Source organism: Dendrobates tinctorius, unplaced genomic scaffold, assembly GCF_039654945.1.
Source record: "Dendrobates tinctorius isolate UK_male_01 unplaced genomic scaffold, ASM3965494v1 ptg000103l, whole genome shotgun sequence".
Classification (NCBI taxonomy): Eukaryota; Metazoa; Chordata; class Amphibia; order Anura; family Dendrobatidae; genus Dendrobates; species Dendrobates tinctorius.
In genome coordinates, this window is record NW_027361771.1 from 18,387,778 (window position 1) to 18,411,305 (window position 23,528).

The window sequence follows — 23,528 nt, forward strand, 5'->3', positions numbered from 1 at the left end:
TCAGCATTTTTGTATTCAGTACAAATAGGGTGTGGCCTCCATTCTACTGAGCTGTGTAGTTTATTTAGTCCCTCTGAAGCTGGGTGTCCGTTTGGGACCCAGAGACTCTGCTACTATTCACACTAGGTAGGTTTTAACCGTTAGTGTAGTTACTGTCTCAAATGGGTACACCTTGTCGTGGTGGGACAGCTTTATACTTTTTTGATCAAAATAGTGTTTACTAAGTACCCTATGTTATTTAATGCACTTGCTTTTTTACTTATTTATTTTTATTAGGGTATATGCATACATTGTTTTTTTTTCCTTTGGTTTTGCTTGCTTTTATGGCCAATGTGAACATGCTTTTACATCATGCATGTCATTCAATTCTACTTCAGTTCAGTTTTTTTGTTTTTTCTTCAGCATTTTTGTATTCAGTACAAATAGGGTGTGGCCTCCATTCTACTGAGCTGTGTAGTTTATTTAGTCCCTCTGAAGCTGGGTGTCCGTTTGGGACCCAGAGACTCTGCTACTATTCACACTAGGTAGGTTTTAACCGTTAGTGTAGTTACTGTCTCAAATGGGTACACCTTGTCGTGGTGGGACAGCTTTATACTTTTTTGATCAAAATAGTGTTTACTAAGTACCCTATGTTATTTAATGCACTTGCTTTTTTACTTATTTATTTTTATTAGGGTATATGCATACATTGTTTTTTTTTTTTCCTTTGGTTTTGCTTGCTTTTATGGCCAATGTGAACATGCTTTTACATCATGCATGTCATTCAATTCTACTTCAGTTCAGTTTTTTTTTTTTTTTTGATTATTGAAGGTAGTGGAGCTGGTCAGATTGACAGAGGGGTTGCGAGTTCTCTTTCTGGGCTCCCTCTGGTGGTTACTGGAGGTAGTGGAGCTGATCTGATTGACAGAAGCTTGCCACCTTATAATGAGGAAGACGATTGGAGATCTGGGGTTTCTGATTGGGATTTATGACAGCTGACTCCCTCTATCCCTGCTGGTGATTTTCTTCCTGTGCCTTCTGAGGTCTGATGTCTCCTGCTCTTTCCCTGCATGGTTCAGCTAAGTGATTCATTTGCCATTCTGTTTGCATTTAATCTGGTTTTGTCTATCTCTGCTTTGTGCAGGTCAGCCAGCTCCAGCTGGGGCTGTGCTGAATCACCGCCCATATGTTACTGCTTGTGCCAGTTTGTTTTGTCCCCTGTTATATTGGTCTCTTTTTGCTTTGCTATTTTTCAGAATATAGCAGAGTGCTGATATAGTGGGGGCAAAGTCATGCAACTTCAGTGTTTTTGTGCATCAGATGTGTTGGACTTTTTGCAGGGTTTTTTGCGTGATTGCAGCCAGTGTCTTTCCTTTCCTGTCCTGTCTAGTCAGTGTGGGCCCCATCGTTTGCTCAGTCTATTTTTCTGCCTGCGTTTGTGTTCTCATCTTGTCTCACCGACAATATATGTTTGGGGGCTATCTAATCCTTTGAGGTCTGCTCCGGGGCACTTTAGATTTCCCCCTTCTTGCTTTAGGCTTAGTTAGTTCTCCGGCTGTGCCAAGGCATCTAGGATCATCGTAGGTATGCTCCACGGCTACTGCTAGTTGTGTGGACAGGATCAGGGGTCTGCATCCACTTATTTACCAACCTCTCTGGTTTTCTGTGGCTTAGCCTGGGCCTGCTATCCTCCTCGGTGACCCATTCATAACACATGGCCGATGCAGCAATATCATCGGCCATGGCTGGAGACCGCGATCTGCTCCCCTGCCACTGACTGATGACGGTGATCTGCCGCTGCCATCAGTATTTTCTCCCCTCCCCTCTTCTGCCCTCCGATCCCCCTGCCTTCCGATTTCCCCCTCGGTGCCTCCCGAGTGCCGTTGTCCCTCCGTCTTCCCCCATGGGTGCCGCTATGTTCTAAAATGGCAGGCACCGGCCGGCAGATTCATTCATTTCACGCACAATTTTATCACTGTGATAGATTCTATCACAGTGAACAAAATAAAAAAATAGTAAATAACCCCCCCTTTTACCACCTCCATAGGTAGGGAAAAATAATGAAATTATATTTATTTTTATTTTTCCGTTAGGGTTAGAATTAGGGTTAGGGTTAAGGTTGGAATTAGGGTAAGGGTTGGGGTTAGGGTTAGGGTTGGAATTAGGGTTGGGGCTGGAATTGGGGTTAGAGTTGGAATTAGGGTTAGGGTTAGGGTTGGAATTAGGGTTAGGGTTGGGATTAGGCTTAAGATTAGGGTTAGGGGTGTGCTGTGGTTAGGGTTAGGCTTGTGGTTAGGCTTCTGGTTAGGGTTGGGATTAGGGTTTAAGGGTGTTTTGGGGTCAGGGTTGTGGTTAGGGGTGTGTTGGGGTTAGGGTTGTGGTTAGGGGTTTGTTGGAGTTAAGGTTGTGGTTAGGATTGTATTGGAGTTAGGGTTGGAATTAGAATCGAGGGGTTTCCACTGGCTAGGTACATCAAGGGGTCTCCAAACACGACATGGCGCTACCATTGATTCCAGCCAATTTTGTGTTCAAAAAGTAAAACTGTGGTCGCTCCCTTCCGAGCCCTGACGTGTGCCCAAACAGTGGCTTTCCCCAACATATGGGGCATCAGCGTACTCAGGAAAAATTGCACAACAACTTTGGGGGTCTAATTTCTCCTGTTACCCTTGGAAAAATAAAAAATTAAGGGCTAAAAAATCATTTTTTGAGGAAAAAAATGATTTTTTATTTTAACGGCTCTGCATTATAAACTTCTGTGAAGCATTTGGGGGTTCAAAGTGCTCACCACACATTTAGATAAGTTTCTTAGAGCGTCTAGTTTCCAAAATGGGGTCACCTGTGGTGGGTTTCTACTGTTTAGGCACATCAGGGGCTCTGCAAATATAACATGACGCCCGCAAACCATTCCATCAAAGTCTGCATTTCAAAACATCACTACTTCCCTTCCGAGTCCCGACTTGTGCCCTAACAGTGCTTCCCCCCACATATGGGGTACCAGCGTACTCAGGGCAAACTGTACAACAATTTTTGGGGTCCATTGTCTCCTGCTACCCTTGTGAAAATAAAAAATTACGGGCTAAAAAATGATTTTTTGAGGAAAAAAAAGATTTTTCTATTTTCACGGCTCTGCGTTATAAACTTCTGTGAAGCACTTGGGGGTTCAAAGAGCTCACCACACATCTAGATAAGTTCCTTGGGGGGTCTAGTTTCCAAAATGGGGTCATTTGTGGGGGAGCTCCAATGTTTAGGCACACAGGGGCTCTACATACTCGACATGGTGTCCACTAACAATTGGAGCTAAATCAAAAAGTCATATGGCGCTCCTTCCCTTCCGATGAAAAATAGAGAAAAGCTACAGACTTAAACCAGTATCACCTGAATAGACAAATACATTATATTTTATTGGATACAAAACAGACATAACCAATTAAAAACATTTAAAAAGTCATAGACATGACAAATAACAAACCCTATTAGCCCGGAATAGAGCTATGGGCTCCCCCCAAAAAATGATATACACATGTGGTTTGTAATAGCTTATATCCCATATAACAATACAAAAATGAAAACCATTAGTATAAATGTCAGTTATGATGACATACACAATATAGTAAGTACATATAAACAATTGACCCTACCCATAAAGGGCTGAAACAACACCTATACACCTGACACCAATATACTAATGTGAACCATAGGGATACAAAGTAATAAACCCTAATGGCTCCAACCACCATGTGTGGATCAAATAGACACAGTCCACAATGTAGAGGAATAAGTATTCCCAAACATACGGGATTTAAATGTAGCAAATAGCATACACAGAAAAAGAATCACACAAATAAAATACTTATCTCACCAAGTAAGGACTCAATATGGTAGTCCATGAATATCTAAGACTGGGGGAGCTTGTGGAGATGCCCGACGCGTGTCGCCACCACTAGGTGACTTCATCAGGGGCTGATGGTTACACTGGAAGGTATCCTATAAATACATAGTAAATTAACAAATATGATGCAGTTGCAGCGTTACCTCATAGGTCACATGTTTTAGACGCGGCGGCGTAGCCATCAGAGAGAGTCCATGGTAACGTGTATACAACACACGTGAGTGGAAAGTGATTCCGGGAAAAACGGAAGTGAGTATTGTATTCAGAGAGCTCAAAGTACTCAACGCGCAGGCCCTAACGTAGTACGCGCTTGCGCAGTCACATAGCACCTCCTAGCAGTACAGGCTTTGAGGGCGGAACTGCATCACTGGTTAAGGAGGAATCCATAGTAACAGAATGTACACACACAGAGTGTCTCATGGTGTGCACAGATATCAATTGCACAATGAAAAAACTCAAAAAAGGAGGAATGTTTATGCGATATCGCAAAGTATATTCAAATATATGAACGAATGATCGCTGATATAATGAGCGCTTTATAGCATAGCATAAACATTAGCATTTGAGGAGACTGAAAGTAGTCAGTGCACATGTCAAGATGTAATAGGCCCTTCCGAGCCATGCCGTGCGTCCAAACAGTGGTTTATGACCACATATGAGGTATCGGTGTACTCAGGAGAAATTGCCCAACAAATTTTAGGATCCATTTTATCCTGTTGCCCATGTGAAAATGAAAGAAATGATGCTAAAAGAACATTTTTGTTGGAAAAATTAAAATGCTTTAGTTCCTGTGAAGCACTTGAAGGGTTAATAATCTTCTTGAATGTAGTCTTGAGTAGCTTGAGGGGTGCAAGTTTTAGAATGGTGTCACTTTTGGGCTTTTTTCTGCCATATAGACCCTCAAAATGACTTCAAATGTGAGGTGGTCCCTAAAAAAATGGTTTTGTCAATTTTGTTGTAAAAATGAGAAATCGCTGGTCAACTTTTAACCCTTATAACTTCCTAACAAAAAAAAATTGTTTCCAAAACTGTGCAGATGTAAAGTAGACATGTGGGAGTGTTATTTATTAACTATTTTGTGTCACATAACTCTCTGGTTTAACAGAATAAAAATTCAAAAACTTGAAAATTGCAAAATTTTCGCCAAATTTCCGATTTTTTTTTTTTTTTTCACAAAAGCAAAAATTATCGACCTAAATTTACCACTAACATGAAGCCCAATATGTCATCAAAAAACATAATCACATAATCATAATCGCTAGAATATGTTGAAGCGTTCCTGAGTTATTGCTTCATAAAGGGACACAGGTCAGAATTTCAAAAAAATGGCCAGGTCATTAAGGTCAAAATAGGCTGGATCGCGAAGGGGTTAAAAGGAATTCCTGGGTAATGAAATCTGTCTTGTGGTTATTGTTTAATCTCTATTTGCAGTTTTCAGTTAATGAGATTCTCGTTCTCCGGGGCGGCATGTGGGTCGGGCTTTATTTGGTGCTCTGTTCACATATTCATCTTTATGGGCTTAGGACAGGGCACTGATCCTTCATACTGCAAATAATATTGTTGGCTTTGCAAAGAAAATTTTAACTTCAACAAAATGGAGCTGGTGGCGGTAACATCTATTGGCAAGCCCCCTCCTTTGATAGGCAACTCATTGTCTATGGACTTTGTACACGGAGTGCCTGGTGTGAGTGGGGTCCTCCTTCTCAGCTCTGCTTCATTGCTAAATCTTAAAGCTCTGATTGTGTGGGAATGGCTGCACCTAGTAATGTAAGTGATGCAATGCTGGATTCAGCTTCTCTGCCTACATCATGCTGCTCTGAGATGATAGCAAAAATCTGCTGACAAGATTCCCTCTAAAGGGACAAAGGGACTATTACTTCTTCCCTTATCAGAGAAAGAAGGAATTAACAGAGCAGACAATCCAAAAAGGTCATTTCAGCCTAATCCAGTAAATACAAGCCATACCCAAGAAACTCTACGTTATTTTTTAATAATATTTTATCCCGCAGTATATAGGCAAAAAAATATATATTTAAGAACGCTGGTTTAAGATGTATAAGGACAATTTTGTGTGTTTTACAGTGAGGATAGCAGGAGTTCCTCAACTGATTGCAGATGTGCTTTATGCATTTGAAAAGAAAAAAGACTGTGCCCAAGTGTTTTGTTTTATGTGGCTCTACATGAAAGGCATGGAAATGTAGACAGCTGATGTTCACATCGCTGATGAAATCCAGAAGGGACCATAAATGGGGCAAAGATTTACAAAGAAAAAATGATCCTGGAAAAAATCTGGAGAATGGAGAGTAAACAACCATTGAAGAGCTAAAGTCTGAACTAATAAAATACTAAGTAAGCTGAGAACACTCATGTATTATATTAAATTGTATGTTTAACCCCTTAGGCCACGTTAACAAAACCAGGAGAGGAACAATCAGAGGAAAAGTATAATAGAAACACGTCACCACTTCTGTATTTATCACCCACTCCTGGTTTTGGCTACAAATACTCATGTAAAATACTGACCAAATACTGACCGTGTGAACATGGCCTTAGTGTGGGTGCCCAACCTGAAACACCAGCTTTCTAATTGTTATAGGTGCAGAATTCTTTACTTTCTTAACTACTTTTTATAACAGCTAGAGCTTTTCGTTTTGGCTACAAATCGCCCGATCCCCTGCAAAGTCAATCAAATTAATCAAATTCAACCACTTCTAAAGGGGGACCAATGCTGGGTATAAATAGGCTGATTTCTGCCAGTATTAAATATTCTTTGTCAATTGACAATGTAACAATTTGATTGGCAGTTATGCAGGAAATTTTGCACAAGCACTTCAACTGTTAATGTGATTGGTAGAGATGAGCGACTTTGCCTCCGGGAGGATCGAGTTGGGTATCGGACCACCCGACTTTACCAAAAGTCGAGTCGAACGAAATCGGCCGATTATTGGCAAAAGTCGGAGTTCCGACCGAAACCCAATCCCAAGCTGCAGCTGCAAATGGAGGAATTAGAGAAGTCGGAGGAAGAGGAGGACAAAGCGAGCCATTTTGCTGGCAACCTATGTGTCATCAGGGGAAGGTGGTACAAAATCCTTTGAAACCCAGGCATGGTTCATTTTAATGGAGTTAACCTATATTTTGGGTCGAAAGCTGGGTCCTTCTTTCTGTCAGGATTGATCCAGCAGCACTGAAGACTCTTTATGATAGCACACTACCAGCAGGGCAAGCGAGCTCCTGTAAGGCATATTGTGCCAATTCAGGCCAGGTGTCCAGTTTACAGGCCCAGCAGTCAAAGGGGAATGAACTGTAAGGAAGAACATCGATAGGGGAGGAGAGGTAATTTTGAACCATAGTTGACAACTGCTGTTTCCTGTCTGTTGCAATTGATTCAGTATTACCAGTCGTGTGAGCGGTACTCGAGAAATCAGTCCACAACATGGTCATGAAACCCCTGTCTCCAATGCCACTTCTGCTGTGTGCACCATGAACACCTCTTCCATGTTGCCCAGTATGGCTCGTGGTAGAACCTGCACCGTAGCTGTGTGCTGGGAATGCCTCTAATAAACGGTTTACCAGAGATGCTTGTTTGTTCGCCAACATTAGCTCCAGGTTCTCCTGTGGCATGATGTTCTGTAATTTGCCTTTATAGCGTGGATTGAGGATGCTGGCCAACCAGTAGACGTCATCCTTCATAATTTTGGCAATGCGGGGGTCCCTTTTTAGGATCCGCAAGAGATAATCACACATGTGGGCCAATGTTCCAGGTGTCAATGATGCACTGACAGTGGTGGGTGGAGGAGCACTTTCTGCCAAATCCACATCCCTCCAGTCATGCTCAAACCCTGTACCTGACCTTGGCAAGCCAACATTTTCTCTTGCCCCCTGAGAAGCATCCTCCTCCCCAAAATAATCATCCCCCTCATCCTCCTCCTCCTCTTCCTCTTCTTCCTCAACCTCATCCAGGACAGTTCCCTGAGCAGACAATGCCTGACTGTCATCAAGGCTTCCCTCCTCCTCCTCCGCTGCAGACGCCTGATCCTTAATGTGCGTCAAAGTTTGCATGAGCAGACACATAAGTGGGATGCTCATGCTTATGATGGCGCCGTCTGCGCTTACCAGCTGTGTGCATTCCTCAAAACACTGAAGGACTTTATAGAGATCTTTCAGCTTTGACCACTGCACACCCGACAACTCGATGTCTGCCCTCAAGCTGCCTGCCCGTGTATCCTCCCACAAATGCATTACAGCCTGCTTCTGTTCGCACAGCCTCTAAACCATGTGCCTGGTGGAGTTCCACCTTGTTGCAATGTCTATGATTAGGCAGTGCTTGGGGAGATGGAGCGATCGCTGCAGCCTCTGCGTACGACTGGAGTCTACGGGCGAGTGACGGATGTGCGAGCACAGTCTTCGCACCTTATGGAGCAGGGCTGGTAACTCCGGAAATTATTTAGGAAGCACTGCACCACCAAGTTCAAGGTGTGAGCCAGGCAAGGTATGTGTCTGAGTTTTGCCAGGGCTATGGCCACCACAAAATTAAATCCGTTATCACTGACTACCTTTCCTGGCTCAAGATGTGGACTGCCCAGCCATGAATCAGTTTCTCACTGCAAGTAGTCAGCCAGTACCTCCACGGTGTGTCTGTTGTCACCCAAAGACATCATCCTTAAAACTGCCTGCTGATGCTTACCACTAGCTGTTCGACAGTGGGACACCTCGTGTGCAACACTGGCAGCTGCGGATGGAGTGATTGTGCGACTGCGCTCTGTTGACGAGCTTTCGCTTCTGGAGGAGGAGGGTCGAACGCCTACAGCCAACTGTTGCCTATACCGTGGGCTAGGCAGCAATGTCCCACCACTGCTGTCCCCTGTGGACCCTGCATCCACCACATTCACCCAGTGCACAGTGATGGACATGTAACGGCCCTGGCCATGCCTACAGGCCCATGCATCTGTTGTGAGGTGCACCTTTCCACTCACTGATTGTTTGAGTGCATGGACAATGCTGTCTTTCACATGCAGGTGGAGGGCAGAGATGGCTTTTCTAGAAAAGAAGTGCCGACTGGGTAGGTCATAGCGTGGGACAGCGTAGGCCATGAGCTCTCGGAACGCTGCACTTTCAAACAAATGGAAGGGCATCATCTCTAATGAGATCAGTTTGGCAATGTAGGTGTTCAAAGCCAGTGTACGTGGATGAGAGGATGAGTACTTTCTTGTCCTACTCAGAGTATCTGCTAGGGTGAGCTGGACTTGAGAGCTGCATATGGTGGAACTAGCGGTGGACATGGCGGACTGAGAGGGGGTTGGTGATGGTGGTGGTGGCGGTGATGGCCTAGATGCAGTCTTTCGTTGGAAAAACATTGTGATTCCCTGACTGCTTTGGCCTTGTGACGACACCTCAACATTTCTTGCTGGTGGTGTGCGAACCGGTGGGCTTACAGTGGGGGAAGTGATGTAGCGTTGCTGGCTACCTTCAGTCGGAGCAGGTGCACGTGTGCTACCTGAGGTTTTGTAGTCCGTCCACGCTTGCAAGTGCATGGTGTTTACATGTCTAAGCATGCAACTGGTATTCAAATTTCAGAGATTTTTCCCTCGGCTAAAGGTCCTTCAGCACTTCTTACAGATAACCGTTGCCTCATCAATAGGATTTTGGTCAAAAAATTGCCACACTAAACTCTTCCTACTCTGGGAAAAATTTTCAGGGCTTGCACGCTGTGCTAATTTTACCATCTGGCCAAGCTGTCCTGCAACTCTTTTTGTTTTTTTAACACGTTTTTGGACTGCTACAGGCCTGCCAGATAACCGCAGCTCCGATGTCGATGCCTGCTGCGGATCCTCCTCCTCTTCTGAGCTATTGCCAGCGGCCCCCTCTTCCCCCAATGGATGCCAATCCGGGTCAACAACTGGGTCATCCATCACCTCCTCTTCAATTTCATCTGCACCTTCCTCTGTGTCATCGTGTAAGGTGGTATAGTATGTGGGAAGGGGCACCTGAGTTTCATCAGGGTCAGAATCTGGCTCAGTAGACTGCGAGGGCAATGCAGTGCTCTTGGTGAATGTACCATCAGAATCATCATATAGCACTGGCTGTGCATCAGTGCACTCCATGTCATATTCATCTTGGACTGGGGAATTCAGAATTTCACTTGATAACTTAGGCATGGTATGTGAAAAGAGCTCCAGGGAGTAATCTGAAGCGTGGCCTGCCGCATCCTTCACTTTTGGTGGGGGTGAAGGACACAAGGAAAGGTGTTGTTCCTGACCAGGAGCCTGCACTGATGACTCAGTGCTTGCAGTTTTTGAAACTTCAGAAGAGGAGGCAATAGAACTGGAGGCTGTTTCGGCAATGTAAGCCAAAACCTGTTCCTGATGCTACGCTTTCAAAGCGGTTGACCTACTCCCAGAAAAGGGAGCCTTACAGGCCTTCTTGTGCCAGACAATGACGCAGGCTTAACACCTCCTGCCTTAGGTGCTATTGTGCTTTTGGCACTACCAGCAGATGCACCACCACCACCATCAGTACCAGCTGGCCCCCCCACCCACATCCATGGCCTCTTCTACCATACTTCCTCATGTTTTGGAAAATGTACCAAAAATACCAGCAGATACGCGTATGTGGTACTGTATGTGGAGCGTACAGCTGTATGCGGTGTAGGGAAAAATTTAAATCGCCGTATATATTTCCGGAGTCACACACAGATGCTCACTCAGTATGGATTTGACAGTAATACAAGCAGCAGCGCACAGCTGTAAACGATGAAGCGGAAAATTTAAATCTCCTTATTTATTTCCGGAGTGACACACAGACGCTCACTCAGTATGGATTTGACCGTAATACAAACAGCAGATATACAGTAATGTATGAGGAGTGTACAGCTGTATACGGTGTAGGGAAAAATTTAAATCTCCGTATTTATTTACAGAGTCACACACAGATGCTCTCTTAGTATGGATTTCACCGTAATACAAACAGCAGATATACTGTACTGTATCAGAAGCTGAGTACAGCTGTATACAGTGTAGGGAAAAATTTAAATCTCCGTATATATTTCCGGAGCCACACACAGACGCTCACTCAGTGTGTATTTGACCGTAATACAAACAGCAGATATACGGTACTGTATGAGGAGCGCACAGCTGTATATGGTGTAGGGGAAAATTTAAATCTCCGTATTTATTTCCGGAGTCACACACAGACGTTCACTCAGTATGGATTTCACCGTAATACAAACAGCAGATATACAGTACCATATTAGAAGTGGACAGCTGCATACGGTGTAGGGAAAAATTTAAATCTCCGTATATATTTCCGGAGTCACACACAGACGCTCACTCAGTATGTATTTGACCGTAATACAAACAGCAGATATACGGTACTGTAGGAGAAGCGTACAGCTGTATATTTTGTAGGGGAAAATTTAAATCTCCGTATATATCTCCATAGTCACACACAGACGCTCACTCAGTATGTATTTGTCCGTAATACAAACAGCAGATATATGGTACTGTATGACGAGTGTACAGCTGTATACGTGTAGGGGAAATTTAAATCTCCATATTCATTTCTGGAGTCACACACAGTCAGCATGTATTTGTCTGTGATACCAGCCGGTACACAGTAGTGTGTGAGGAGCGTACAGTTCTATACGGTGTGGGAAAAAGTGAACGGTCGGTAACTGTGCAGAAAAAAAGAATAAAAGTATTAGTGCTGTGTAAAAAGCAGTCTGCACAACAGTGTACACACAGCAATACAGCTATCAGGCAGCCCAATAACCAGCGCTGCTGCACACAAGAAAATCCTCCTTTGTCACTGCACACTAACTGTACAGCACACACAATTGCTATTAGCACATGCATATAAGAACTTCTTCTTATATCTTTACAGTCCTAACTCTCCCCCTACTGATAAACAGCAACCTCTCCCTACTGTTAAGATCGGCAGAAGTAAAATGGAGGTCGCCGTCAGGGCTTTTATAGACACTATGATGCCCCCCAATGCAAGCCAATCACTGCAATGCCCTTCTCTACGATGATGGTGGACGCTGCACATGTCATCTCATTGCCCACAGTGTACGTCCCTGCTCATTGGCTGAAAAAAAGGCACCTGCAAGCATTCTAGGAAATCCGACTTTGGCGCTCATTTTGCCGACCGCATGGCCGACTTCACGCTATGGTTGGGTTTCGGTCGGCGAAACCCGACTTTGGCATAAGTTGGCAACTTATGAATCTGGCCAACCTGTTTCGCTCAACTCTAGTGATTGATTCCCAAACAGTTTGCATATTGTTGACAGCATGAGCTCTGCTTACATGGGGAGATGTAATGCCCACAATGACAATCTTAGAATCTACAGAAATGAACAAGAATATTCATCTCTCTGATGTGTGTTATTTTTACATGTTGATTTGGCCGATTATTGTCCTGTCTACATGGGGAGATGTAATGTCCACAATGAAAACTGTAGTGTCTGCAAAATTTATCCAATTAGCCATTGAACAATAATATTGACCTCTCAGATGTGCCTTATGTTTACATGTTGATTTGGCTGATTATTGTCCTATGTAAAGAGTCAATTAGACGCAACTATTTATGCATTGAATTAAAAAAAGCAATATAATATGCAGCATTCATCAGGCTCCTCCTAAAATTTGCAGAATTTTGTTTTATTCATTACATTTGTTTTGCTTTTTTTATCTTGGTTCTTCAATATTAAAATGCAATAACATCAACAGGTCCAAATCACAAAATTAGAATATCATCAAAAAGTTAATTTATTTCAGTTCTTCAATACAAAAAGTGAAACTCATATTATATAGAGTCAATACAAACGGAGTGATCTATTTCAAGTTTTTATTTCTGTTAATGTTGATGATTATGGCTTATAGCCAATGAAAACCCAAAAGTCATTATCTCAGTAAATTAGAATAATTAGCAAAAGACACCTGAAAAGGTTTCCTAAGCATTTAAAAAGGTCCCTTATTCTGTTTCAGAGGCTCCACAATCATGGGGAAGACTGCTGACTTGACAGATGTCCAGAAGGCAGCCATTGACACACTCTAGAAAGAAGTAAGCCACAAAAGGTTATTGCTAAAGAAGCTGGCTGTTCTCAGTGTGCTGTGTCCAAGCATATTATTGGAAAGTTAACTGGAAGGAAAAATTGTGGGAGAAAAAGGTGCACAAGCAATCAGGATAACTGCAGCCTTGAAAGGATTGTTAAGAAAAGGCCATTTAAAAATTTGGGGAAGACTCAAAAGGAGTGGACTGCTGCTGGACTCATTGCGTCAAGAGCCACCATGCACAGACATATCCAGGACATGGGCTACAAGTGTTGCGTTCCTTGTGTCAAGCTACTTATGACCAATAGACAACGCCAGAAGTGTCTTACTTTGGCCAAGGAGAAAAAGAACTGGACTGTTGCTCAGTGGTCCAAGGTGTTGTTTTCAGATGAAGTAAATTTTGCATTTGGAAATCAAGTTCTCAGAGTCTGGAGGAAGAGTGGAGGTACACAATTCAAGCTGTTTGAGGTTTAGTGTCAAGTTTCCACAATCAGTGGTGGTTTGGGGAGCCATGTCATCTGCTTGTGTAGGTCCACTGTATTTTATCAAGACCAAAGTCAGTGCAGCCATATGCCAGGAAATTTTAGAGCACTTCATTCTTCCCTCTGTCGACAAGCTTTTTGGAGATGGACATTTCATTCTCCAGCAGGACTTGGCACCTGACCACACTGCCAAAAGTATCAATACCTGGTTTAAAAACAACAGTATCACTGTGCTTGATTGGCCAGCAAACTCACCTGATCTTAACCCCATAGAGAATCTATGAGGTATTATCAAGAGGAAGATGAGAGACACCAGACCCAACAATGCAGATGAGCTGAAGGCTGCTATCAAAGCAACCTGGGCTTCCATAACACCTCAGCAGTGCAACAGGCTGATCGCCTCCTTCCACGCTGCATTGATGCAGTAATTGATGAAAAAGGAGCCCCAACCATGTACTGAGTGCATTTACTGAACATACATTATTATTATTATTATTATTATTATTATTATTTATTGTTATAGCGCCATTTATTCCATGGCGCTTTACATGTGAGGGGGGTATACATAAAAACAAGTACAATAATCTTAAACAATACAAGTCATAACTGGTACAGGAGGAGAGAGGACCCTGCCCGCGAGGGCTCACAATCTTCAAGGGATGGGTGATAATACAGTAGGCGAGGGTAGAGCTGGTCGTGCAGCGGTTTGGTCGATCGGTGGTTACTGCAGGTTATAGGCTTGTCGGAAGAGGTGGGTCTTCAGGCTCTTTTTGAAGGTTTCGATGGTAGGTGAGAGTCTGATATGTTGTGGTAGAGAGTTCCAGAGTAGGGGTGATGCGCGAGAGAAATCTTGTATGCGATTGTGGGAAGAGGAGATAAGAGGGGAGTAGAGAAGGAGATCTTGTGAGGATCGGAGGTTGCGTGCAGGAAAGTACCGGGAGACGAGGTCACAGATGTATGGAGGAGACAAGTTGTGGATGGCTTTGTATGTCATGGTTAGGGTTTTGTAATGGAGTCTCTGGGCAATTGGGAGCCAGTGAAGGGATTGACAGAGGGGAGAAGCTGGGGAATAGCGGGGGGACAGGTGGATTAGTCGGGCAGCAGAGTTTAGAATAGATTGGAGGGGTGCGAGAGTGTTTGAGGGGAGGCCGCAGAGCATGAGGTTGCAGTAGTCAAGGCGAGAGATGATGAGGGCATGGACTAGGGTTTTTGCAGATTTTTACATATCAGTAGGCCAACATTTCGGAATTTAAAATCATTTTTTCAAGCTGGAGTTATAAAGTATTCTAATTTACTGAGATAATGACTTTTGAGTTTCCATTGGCTGTAAGCCATAATCATCAACATTAACAGAAATAAACACTTGAAATAGATCACTCTGTTTGTAATGACTCCATATAATATAGGAGTTTCACTTTTTGTGTTGAAGAGCTGAAATAAATTAACTTTTTGATGATATTCTAATTTTGTGAGATGCACCTGTATGTATTGCAATGCAGTACTGCCTGTTCATATAAAACAGATAGATGTTATCATATGGCCAAGGTGTTCTCTAACATATTTCCCACAAGACAGCCTTAGGTCATTTCAAGATCCAAACTCTTCATCTCAAACTGTCCGCCTCATACAGTATATACTTATCAGAGCTGATGTTAAGTGAATTGTGGCATCCCCTCATTTTATGGTGTGTGCAGATGTTCAGTAATTGGCAGCACATGTCCGCTGCATCCAAAGCGCTGCCAGTTATTGAACGCAGGTGAATTTGCATGTGATCACTGAACCATGTGGACTCAGGCTACTTTCACATTAGCGTTTTTTAGCACTGCGCTTCGTGCGCAATAGAAACGCCTGCAAAAAACGCATCATGCATTTTGCATGTGTTTGCGTTTTTAGGCGCATGTGTTTTAACCAGTTTCTAGCCATGTTAACTCTTAAAACGCATGCGATTTCAAACGCAGGCGTGCGCATGTCCATGCACACGCCTGCGTTCCCATAAACTGTAATGTGTTATTTTGGTGCATTCCTTGCGCAAGTGTGTGCATGCGTTTTTTTGACGCCGTTGGACGGAACCAAAAATGCAACAGGTTGCGTCAGGCGTACCTGGGGGCACACTACAAAAAAACGCATGCGCATGAAAACGCATACGATTGCGCATACGATACGATTGCGTGCAAACCCTAGACCATGCGCCCGCCATGTTAAACATACGGGCGCATGGCGCATGTGTAGGGTTGGTGGCCAAGCTGGGGGGTGGTCCCTCATCAGAGATGAACAGAGACAAATAGAGGCCATTTTCGGGTACAACAGGTCCAAGTTTAATCGTGCTCTCACCGTCCGACTGACGGCCCTTACACTATAACACAGTACCTCACTCATGGCCCTCCGTGTCCAGGGCCGCTTCACACACCGTGCTTTTCACCTGGCACGTATATATACGTCCTGTCCCTTTTTCCTTGCTGACGCACTGACAGCTTCCGACACTGTGGCTGCCATAGGCCTAATCACCGACAGTCCTTTCACTGGTCAAACGTCATCCTTGACACGGTATGCCTACTCTCTTTTACTCGTCTCTGTTGCGGTATTCCTGTCAGGACCACCCCCTTGACGTTCTCTCTCCTCAGTCCCCCTGGTTTGGATTCTCCTCACAGCGCACAGACTGTCGTAGTCCTCCTGTCACTGGAGCTCCCCCTGGGGACTGGAACTTTCTGGTACCCTCCCTCAGTATTTATAGCATTCCCGGTCCCCTGTCACTGTAACTCCGCCCCCATGACCAACGGTTTCTAAAGCCCTAAGCTGATGTCAAGTCCTTTGCTCACACTCCTCCCTGCCATCTAATGGTCAACCCAAGGTACTGCACGTCCACTACACTTTCCTCGCTATTTCCCCATTGTAGTAACTGTCACCTATCTAAACTGTGCAAACCTATCTTTCTCTATTCTGACATGTCCGTCCGTCCGTCAGGTCACCTTCCCTACACATGCACATGGAAGCGCACGAAATCGCTAATGTGAAACCAGCCTCACTGAGTCCAATACACTGTATGGGTGAAATTTCTCTTGCTGAGACTCACGTCTCCTCAAGATTAATAGACATACTGAGGTCTGGAGAGTTGCGCCGCATTTCTGTCTCCGTTGGTGAGCCGCCGGTGTTTCTCGACGTAAAATGTACATGAGATTTCTCGAAATCCTATGCACTATGCTGTAATATCTTAGGAGCAGTTTATGCGGTTTACTAATAAACCGAATGGACTTTTTTAACACTGAGTGTCCCAGAATATGCCTCAGCGATCAGCAAAGTGAGTAATCCCTGTCCACAGATAGTGCAGGACGTTACAATATGTATATAATATAATATTATATATTAAATATTATACTGTATATATTATATATTATATATTATATACTGTACTGATGATTTTCTATTTTTATGTAAAAAAAAAACATCAAAAAAAGTACACCTGTTTAATATCGCCGCGTCCGTGACGACCCTCCATATAAAACTGTAAAACTAGCTAACTCCTTCAGGGAACACCGTAAAAAAATAAAAAAAACTGTGGAAATACCATGCTTTTTCATCATATTGCCAAACAAAAAGTGGAATAAAACGCAATCAAAAAGATGAATAGAAATAGAAATGATATCTCTGAAAACCTCATCTTGTCCCGCAAAAAATAAGCTGCATTACAGCTCCATCAATGAAAATTAAAAATATTGTTGCTCTAAAAATACAGCAATGCAAAAATAATTTTTTCTATAAAATAGTATATTTTCTGTAAGAGTGCCAAAACATAAAAAAAATTTAAATATGGTATCGCTGTAACCATACTGACCCAAAGAAGCTGCTTTATCAATTTTGTGCACCACACGCAGAACAGCATAAAAAAACAAAAATTTTTTCCTAAATTGCTGTTTTTTTTTCATTCTGTCTCCCAAAAATCAGAATAAAAGCAATCAAAAAATGTTGTGACCAAAAATGGTGCCAATAAAAACATGAACTCATCCTGCAAAAAACGAGCCTTCGCATGAATCTTAAGGATAAAATTTGGAAAAATTATAGCTCTCAAAATATGGCAATACAAAAAAATAGTTTTTGCAATAAAAAGCATCTTTTAGTGTGTGACATCAGCCAAGCATAAAAACCCGATATAGATCTTATATTGTTGTAATCGCACCAACCTGAAGAAAGTCGGTTAATCACTTATACCGCACGAGGAACGGCATAAAAGATAAATAAAACCAATTCTTCACATGCTGTTGATTTCTTCATTCTGCCTCCCAAAGATTGCAGTAAGGCTCAGCTCATATTTATCCTGCGCTGAACACTTACATCGGGGTTTGCATGTAATTCTCCGAAATACATGATTCAGATGGAACCACAGCAAAAGATTCCCTATAAGGAGGCAGATGGAGGCACAGTGGACGCCGTCTGGTCTATGAATTGACTGTGTACTTCTTTTTAGCCGGTCCGCCATAGTTTTGTCCACTTATGAAATTAAGGAAACTTCTGAACAGAGGCCAGATGGAGTCCAAAGAGTTTCATCTGAATCATGTCACTCGGCGATTTAGATGGAAACCCCAAAGTAAGCGCTCAGCATAGAGTATAGGATAAATGTGATCCCAATCCTTATGTAAAATGTTCTAAATAAAAGCTTCAACTCAATCCACAAAAACATCAAGCCCCACTCAGGTCCCACATCTGTCAGTTGAATAGCAGGCTTTCATGTTACTGGTAGCATAAAGGCTCTGGAAAAGCACTATGGTCCCTCGAACCCCAAAAGAAATCCAGCAAATTTTGCCCTTCCAAATCCAAATGCCCCCCCTCCCTTCTGAGCTCCAGTGTGCCTAAACCACATTTAGTGAAAATCTGCACTGTAATATGGTGCTCACTCCCTTCTGAGTTTTGTACTGTGCCTGAAAAATCATTCCCATTTACATATAAGATATTGGAGCACCAGGAGAGATTTTTGCAACAAACTAAGGTCCATTTTTTCATATTAGCAGGTAGAAAATTTAAAAACATGGGGCTAAACAAGATTTTAGCAGTAAAAAATTAATTATTATTTCTTCACCACCCAATAGTATAAAAATCTGTGAGGCACATGTGGTGTCATTATGATCACTGCACCCTCCCATTGGGGTGTGTAGTTTGTAAAAGGAAGTGATATATTGGGGGTTTCTTCTGTTCTGACACCTCAGGGGCTCTGCCTATGTGACGTGGCACCCTCAAACATTCAAACAAAATCTGAACTCCAATATGGCGCTTCTACCTTTCTGAGCTTGGCACTATGCCTCAAAAGTAGTTTTCGACAACATATGGGGTATCTGCGCACTCAGGAAAAATTGCACAACAAATTTAGGTTTCCATTTTCTCCTGCTAGCCTTGTGAAAAATGAAAACATTGGGGGCTAAAGCAACAGTTTTGTGGGAAAAAATGTTTTTTTCATTTTCACAGATCAACATTGTAAAATTCTGTGATGCACCTGGGCATTCAAGATGCTCACCACACCTCTAGATAAATTCCTAGAGGGGTCTAGTTTCCAAAATTGTGTCAATTGTGGGGGGGGGGATTTAGGCACACAGTGGCTCTCCAAACATGACATGACACCCGCACACAATTCCATCAAAGTCTGCGTTCCTTTTTGAGCTCTGCCATGCTCCCAAACAGTAGTTTTCCTTCCACATATGGGGTATCGGCGTACTCCGAGAAATTGCACAACAAATTGTCTGGAGCAATTTCTCAATGAGCTCAGCAGCTTGGACAAATCTTTTAAGTCTAAATGTGAATTGTTATTCAGATTCACATTACTATTACTATGCTTTTGCTTATATAGCATGTTGTGAATTCATTTTCTGGTCTGCCAGTCATGAGTTCTCTTCCCAGGCTCCCTCTGGTGGTGGCAGGAGGTAATGAAGCTGATTTAATTAGCAGAGACCTGCCACCTGATAATGAGGATGAGGATTGGACATCTGGAGTCTCAGACTGGATTTAAGACAACCGATTTCCTATTTCCTTGCTGGTGATTTTTTTCTGCCTCTTGAGGTCTTTGTTTCTAGCTCAGTTCCTGTCATCTCAAGCTAAGTTATTTCTGCTCATTTCAACATTTGATTTGGTTTTGTCTATTCAGTTATTGTGTGGTCAGCCAGCCCCGGCTGGGACTGTGCTGAATTTCCACTTTTATGTTACTGTATTTGCCTGTTTGCTTTTTGTCCCTTATTAGATTGGCCTCTTTTTGCTCTGTTCTCAGAATATGCCAGAGTGCTGATATAGTGGGTGAAGTCTAGTGACTTCAGGGTTTTTTTTGCTATCAGAAGTGTTGGACATTATTTGCAGGGTTTTTGGGCGTGATTGCAGACAGTGTCTTTCCTTTCCTGTCCTTCCTAGATAGTGTGGGCCCCATCGTTTGCTCAGCCTATTTTCCTACCTGTGTTTATGCTTTCATCTTGTTTCACCGTCTATACATGTGTGGGGGCTGTCTATTCCGTTGGGGTCTGCTCTGGGGCAGTTTAGTTTTCCCCTTTTCATGCTTTAGGCTTATTTAGTCCTCTGGCTGTGACGAGGCGTCTAGAATCATCGCAGGTATGCTCCACGGCTGCTGTTAGTTGTGTGGTTAGGATCAGGGGTCTGCAATCCGCATAGTTACCAACCTCTCTGGTTTTCTGTGACTTAGCTTGTTTTTGTTTTCCTCCTCGGTGACCCATTCATAACAATAGCACTATCTTATTCTGCAGAGCTTTACAGACATTATTATTACTCTCCCCACTGGGGCTCACAATCTAAATTCCCTATCAGTATGTCTTTGGCATGTGGGAGGAAACCGGAGTACCCGGAGGAAACCCACGCAAGCACATGAATTTTATGAAGCCTACAATCATATATATATATATATATATATATATATATATATATATATACACTGTATATTAGTGTATGTGTGTGTGTGTGTTTCAAGCCTTGCCCACTCAGCACTGCCCTGCCCATTCCACATAGCCACACCTATTCTGCATAACCATACCCACTCCATAGCTTCGCCCCTTCTGGTTAATCCCGCCCCTTTATTGTGATGTTACAGTAGAATGTTAGCTTATAGCTCTGCCTCCTCCAGTTAGCCCCCACCTCTTTATTGTGATGTCACAATGTTTGCTTATAAAATGCTGTGTCATGTCACTATGAAGCATAAAAACCACATACCTTTTTGGAGCTCATTTACACATTTTTTCATTTTTTAAATGCCTGTAAAATGCCATGGAGAGTTTTAAAATAGTTTTTGTTTTTAACCCCTTTACAACATGCGCTGTACATGTACAGCGTGAGTCAGTAGTGGAAGGATGTGGAGGGCTCATATGGTGAGTCTGCCATATAACCAGCAGGTTTTGGCTGTGTTACTGCTAGGACCTGCCTCTAACAATCGATGTGTTGTGTGGCATCGGTGCTTTCAGAAAAATCCGATCTATAAAAATATAAAAATAATTAACCTGGTTGGTAAACTAAACACCATAAGCAACAAAAATCAAGAACGCCAAATTACATTTTTTTTGTCACTGTAGCTCTCCTAAAGAAAGCGTTAATAAGATATTAAAACTCCACATCTATCTCAAGATGATATTAATAAAAATATTGTCTCGTCCCGCAAAAAAGTAAGCCCTCACATAGTTCCATTGAGAGGAAAATGGAAACGTTACAGGTTTAAGAAAATGGTGACACAACCCTCAAAATATTTTTTTCGAAACTCAGATTTTTTTTCACCACTAATATAGTAAAAAAACTGGACTTGTTTGGTATCATCGTAATCCAACCGATAAGGAGAATCATAATGTAAGGTTATTTTTACCACAAAATGTACACAGTAAAATCAATTCCCCCCCAAAAAATAATGTCAGAATTGCACCTTTTTCACAATTTTTCCCCATTTGGTTTTTTTTTCCCATTTTCCAGTTTACTGTCTGGTAAAAACAAGCCCTCATATGGACTGAAAGTACATGGACATACACATGGCACACAGACCATGGATTTTACCAGTACTGGTTTTCACAGTACAGGAATCACCAGGATGTGTGAATGAAGTCTTAGTGGGACAACCCCTTTAAGAACATGGCAGTTGACAGTCAAACAGTGAAAGCAGATATTATAGATAAGTCATAGTAAGATCCTTGTGCGAGCACTGGGTTAAAAACATTCACAAGCAGGATTGAATATTGTCATTAAAAGATGTTCCATGTACCATGGTGGAAACAGAGTTCAGTGACTCAAACATAGTGACGATAGATATACCACTGTATTTTGGTGCATTTTTATTTTGATACACTTGTAATTTAGATTTGTAAGTATACCTAATACCTACAGTAAGTATACCTAATATTTTACTCAAAATCAGGGTAAAAGCATGTGAAGAAAAACTGGTTTCGAAACACATACCAATCTAATATATTTAAGAACTCTCTGCATTCTCATGCTGTGTAATTTGCCATTCACTCTGTGTGTGGTTCTTCATCAGCATTCTACCAGCACTATAGGTGCTAGTACTTTATTTTCCTCATGTCACAGAAAACGTAGTGCTTTGACATTGTGCGATAGATTGCCTGCCTTAAACTAAAGCCTGCTTCTCTGTTATGCCTACACAGAGGGAAGCATGAGCAGACACAGACCCATTCATTTTGTTTTGGTTTGGTCCAAGTCTTTGCAAAGACCAAGAACTATTGTTTGAAGTGCGTCTGCCCACATTACTATTCCCACATAGGAGTGGTGATTTTTTTACACTGTGTGACCGTTGTTTTATGAAAAATATTTTTTCAATACATTTTTTTTCAATTTTTAACAGCCTTGTTTGAGCTGGACTATACCATGGACCATTGCTTTTCCTGTTACACTACAGTTTCCGTGCTCGGAGTCCAGTAACAACTGATGGGTGAGCTGACTTTTTGTTTTTCTATTGTTTGGTCTTATTGCCATTGACAAAATCACTGCTGCTTCATTTTCAAAGAGTAATTTAAAAACTGAAATTCGAACTCTGATTATTTCTTGTGAAGCGCAACAAGGCCCATTTCTCTGATTTGCAGCTTGTGCTTTGATTAAAATATACTGTAGTAGAGTCTTAAATCATAGCTTTGGCTTATACAGGGTTAAAAAAAAAAAAAGCATCTGCGCTGTAGAGGAAGTATATTTGTTATGGCAGCCCGGGTTATGTAATAAGTTCTTGGGAGGATGCTTAAATGCTTCCTTAAGGAAGTGAGTCTTAATAATCAGACATATAGATAACAGCAACCCCTGAACTATAGTTAAACCAGACTTGATGTTAGCAAATGAAGCCAGACTGGAGACATTACACACCCGTAATCTCATATGATCACTAAGGGTCCTCTGTTGTTAGCATGACTGTGTGTGTCACATACCTGACGCCATATTATAACCTATCCACTTACCTATGGACACATTAACCATGACTGATATGTGGCCTTTACCATGCACCATGCAGAGTTAGTGGTAAGCTGCACTAAGAAATGAAAGATTTCTGAGCAGTATTTTGAATTCAATTAGAGGTTCAAATTTGAAAATATTATTTTCACGCCATGCAAAATATTTATTAAAGTGTAACTGTCATTTCAGGAGAACTTGCAGCAGAATGTCTGTCTCGGCTTCTAGTTCATCCATAGAACTTTATGAGCACCAACTGTCATCTCCTATCTCAGTAATGGGAACGACTGTATTCACCCAAGATACATTTTACCTTTGAAGAGTGAGAATGAGAGCTCGGTTCTAGGAGGATATGGAAGCAGATTTTTTTTTATAACATATATTACAAAGATGTTCATTTTCATGTGTACTATTTATTAAATAATAATTAAAAATTAGCTAAATTACGATTTGTCTATTTTGTTTTGCATATGTACTAGACGCATTAAGGTTACTAGCTAATTTTATAGGAATATGTGTCCGATATACTTATTTGTAAACTACGGTCCTGATATTTTAATCTTGACTACTTTTTGCAGCACTATATCATGATGCCAACATGGCTGCTGATGAAGGTGCATGTTGCCAGACTCATCCATCAATGGCTTCCCATAACTGCTCAGAGGAAGGGAAACTACACAGGGAAAAAACACAGTGCTATTCTGTGGATATTGCTGAAGGACC

General features: G+C 42.2%; 1 long non-coding RNA gene across 1 annotated transcript; it reads left to right on the top strand.

Moving 5' to 3' along the window:
- Positions 1-342: 342 nt before the first annotated feature.
- LOC141099972 (uncharacterized) lies at positions 343-23,248 on the top strand. Its single transcript, XR_012234568.1, has 3 exons — positions 343-524; positions 22,213-22,299; positions 22,998-23,248. It is a non-coding gene; the product is annotated as an uncharacterized lncRNA (long non-coding RNA).
- The last annotated feature ends 280 nt before the right edge of the window (positions 23,249-23,528 follow it).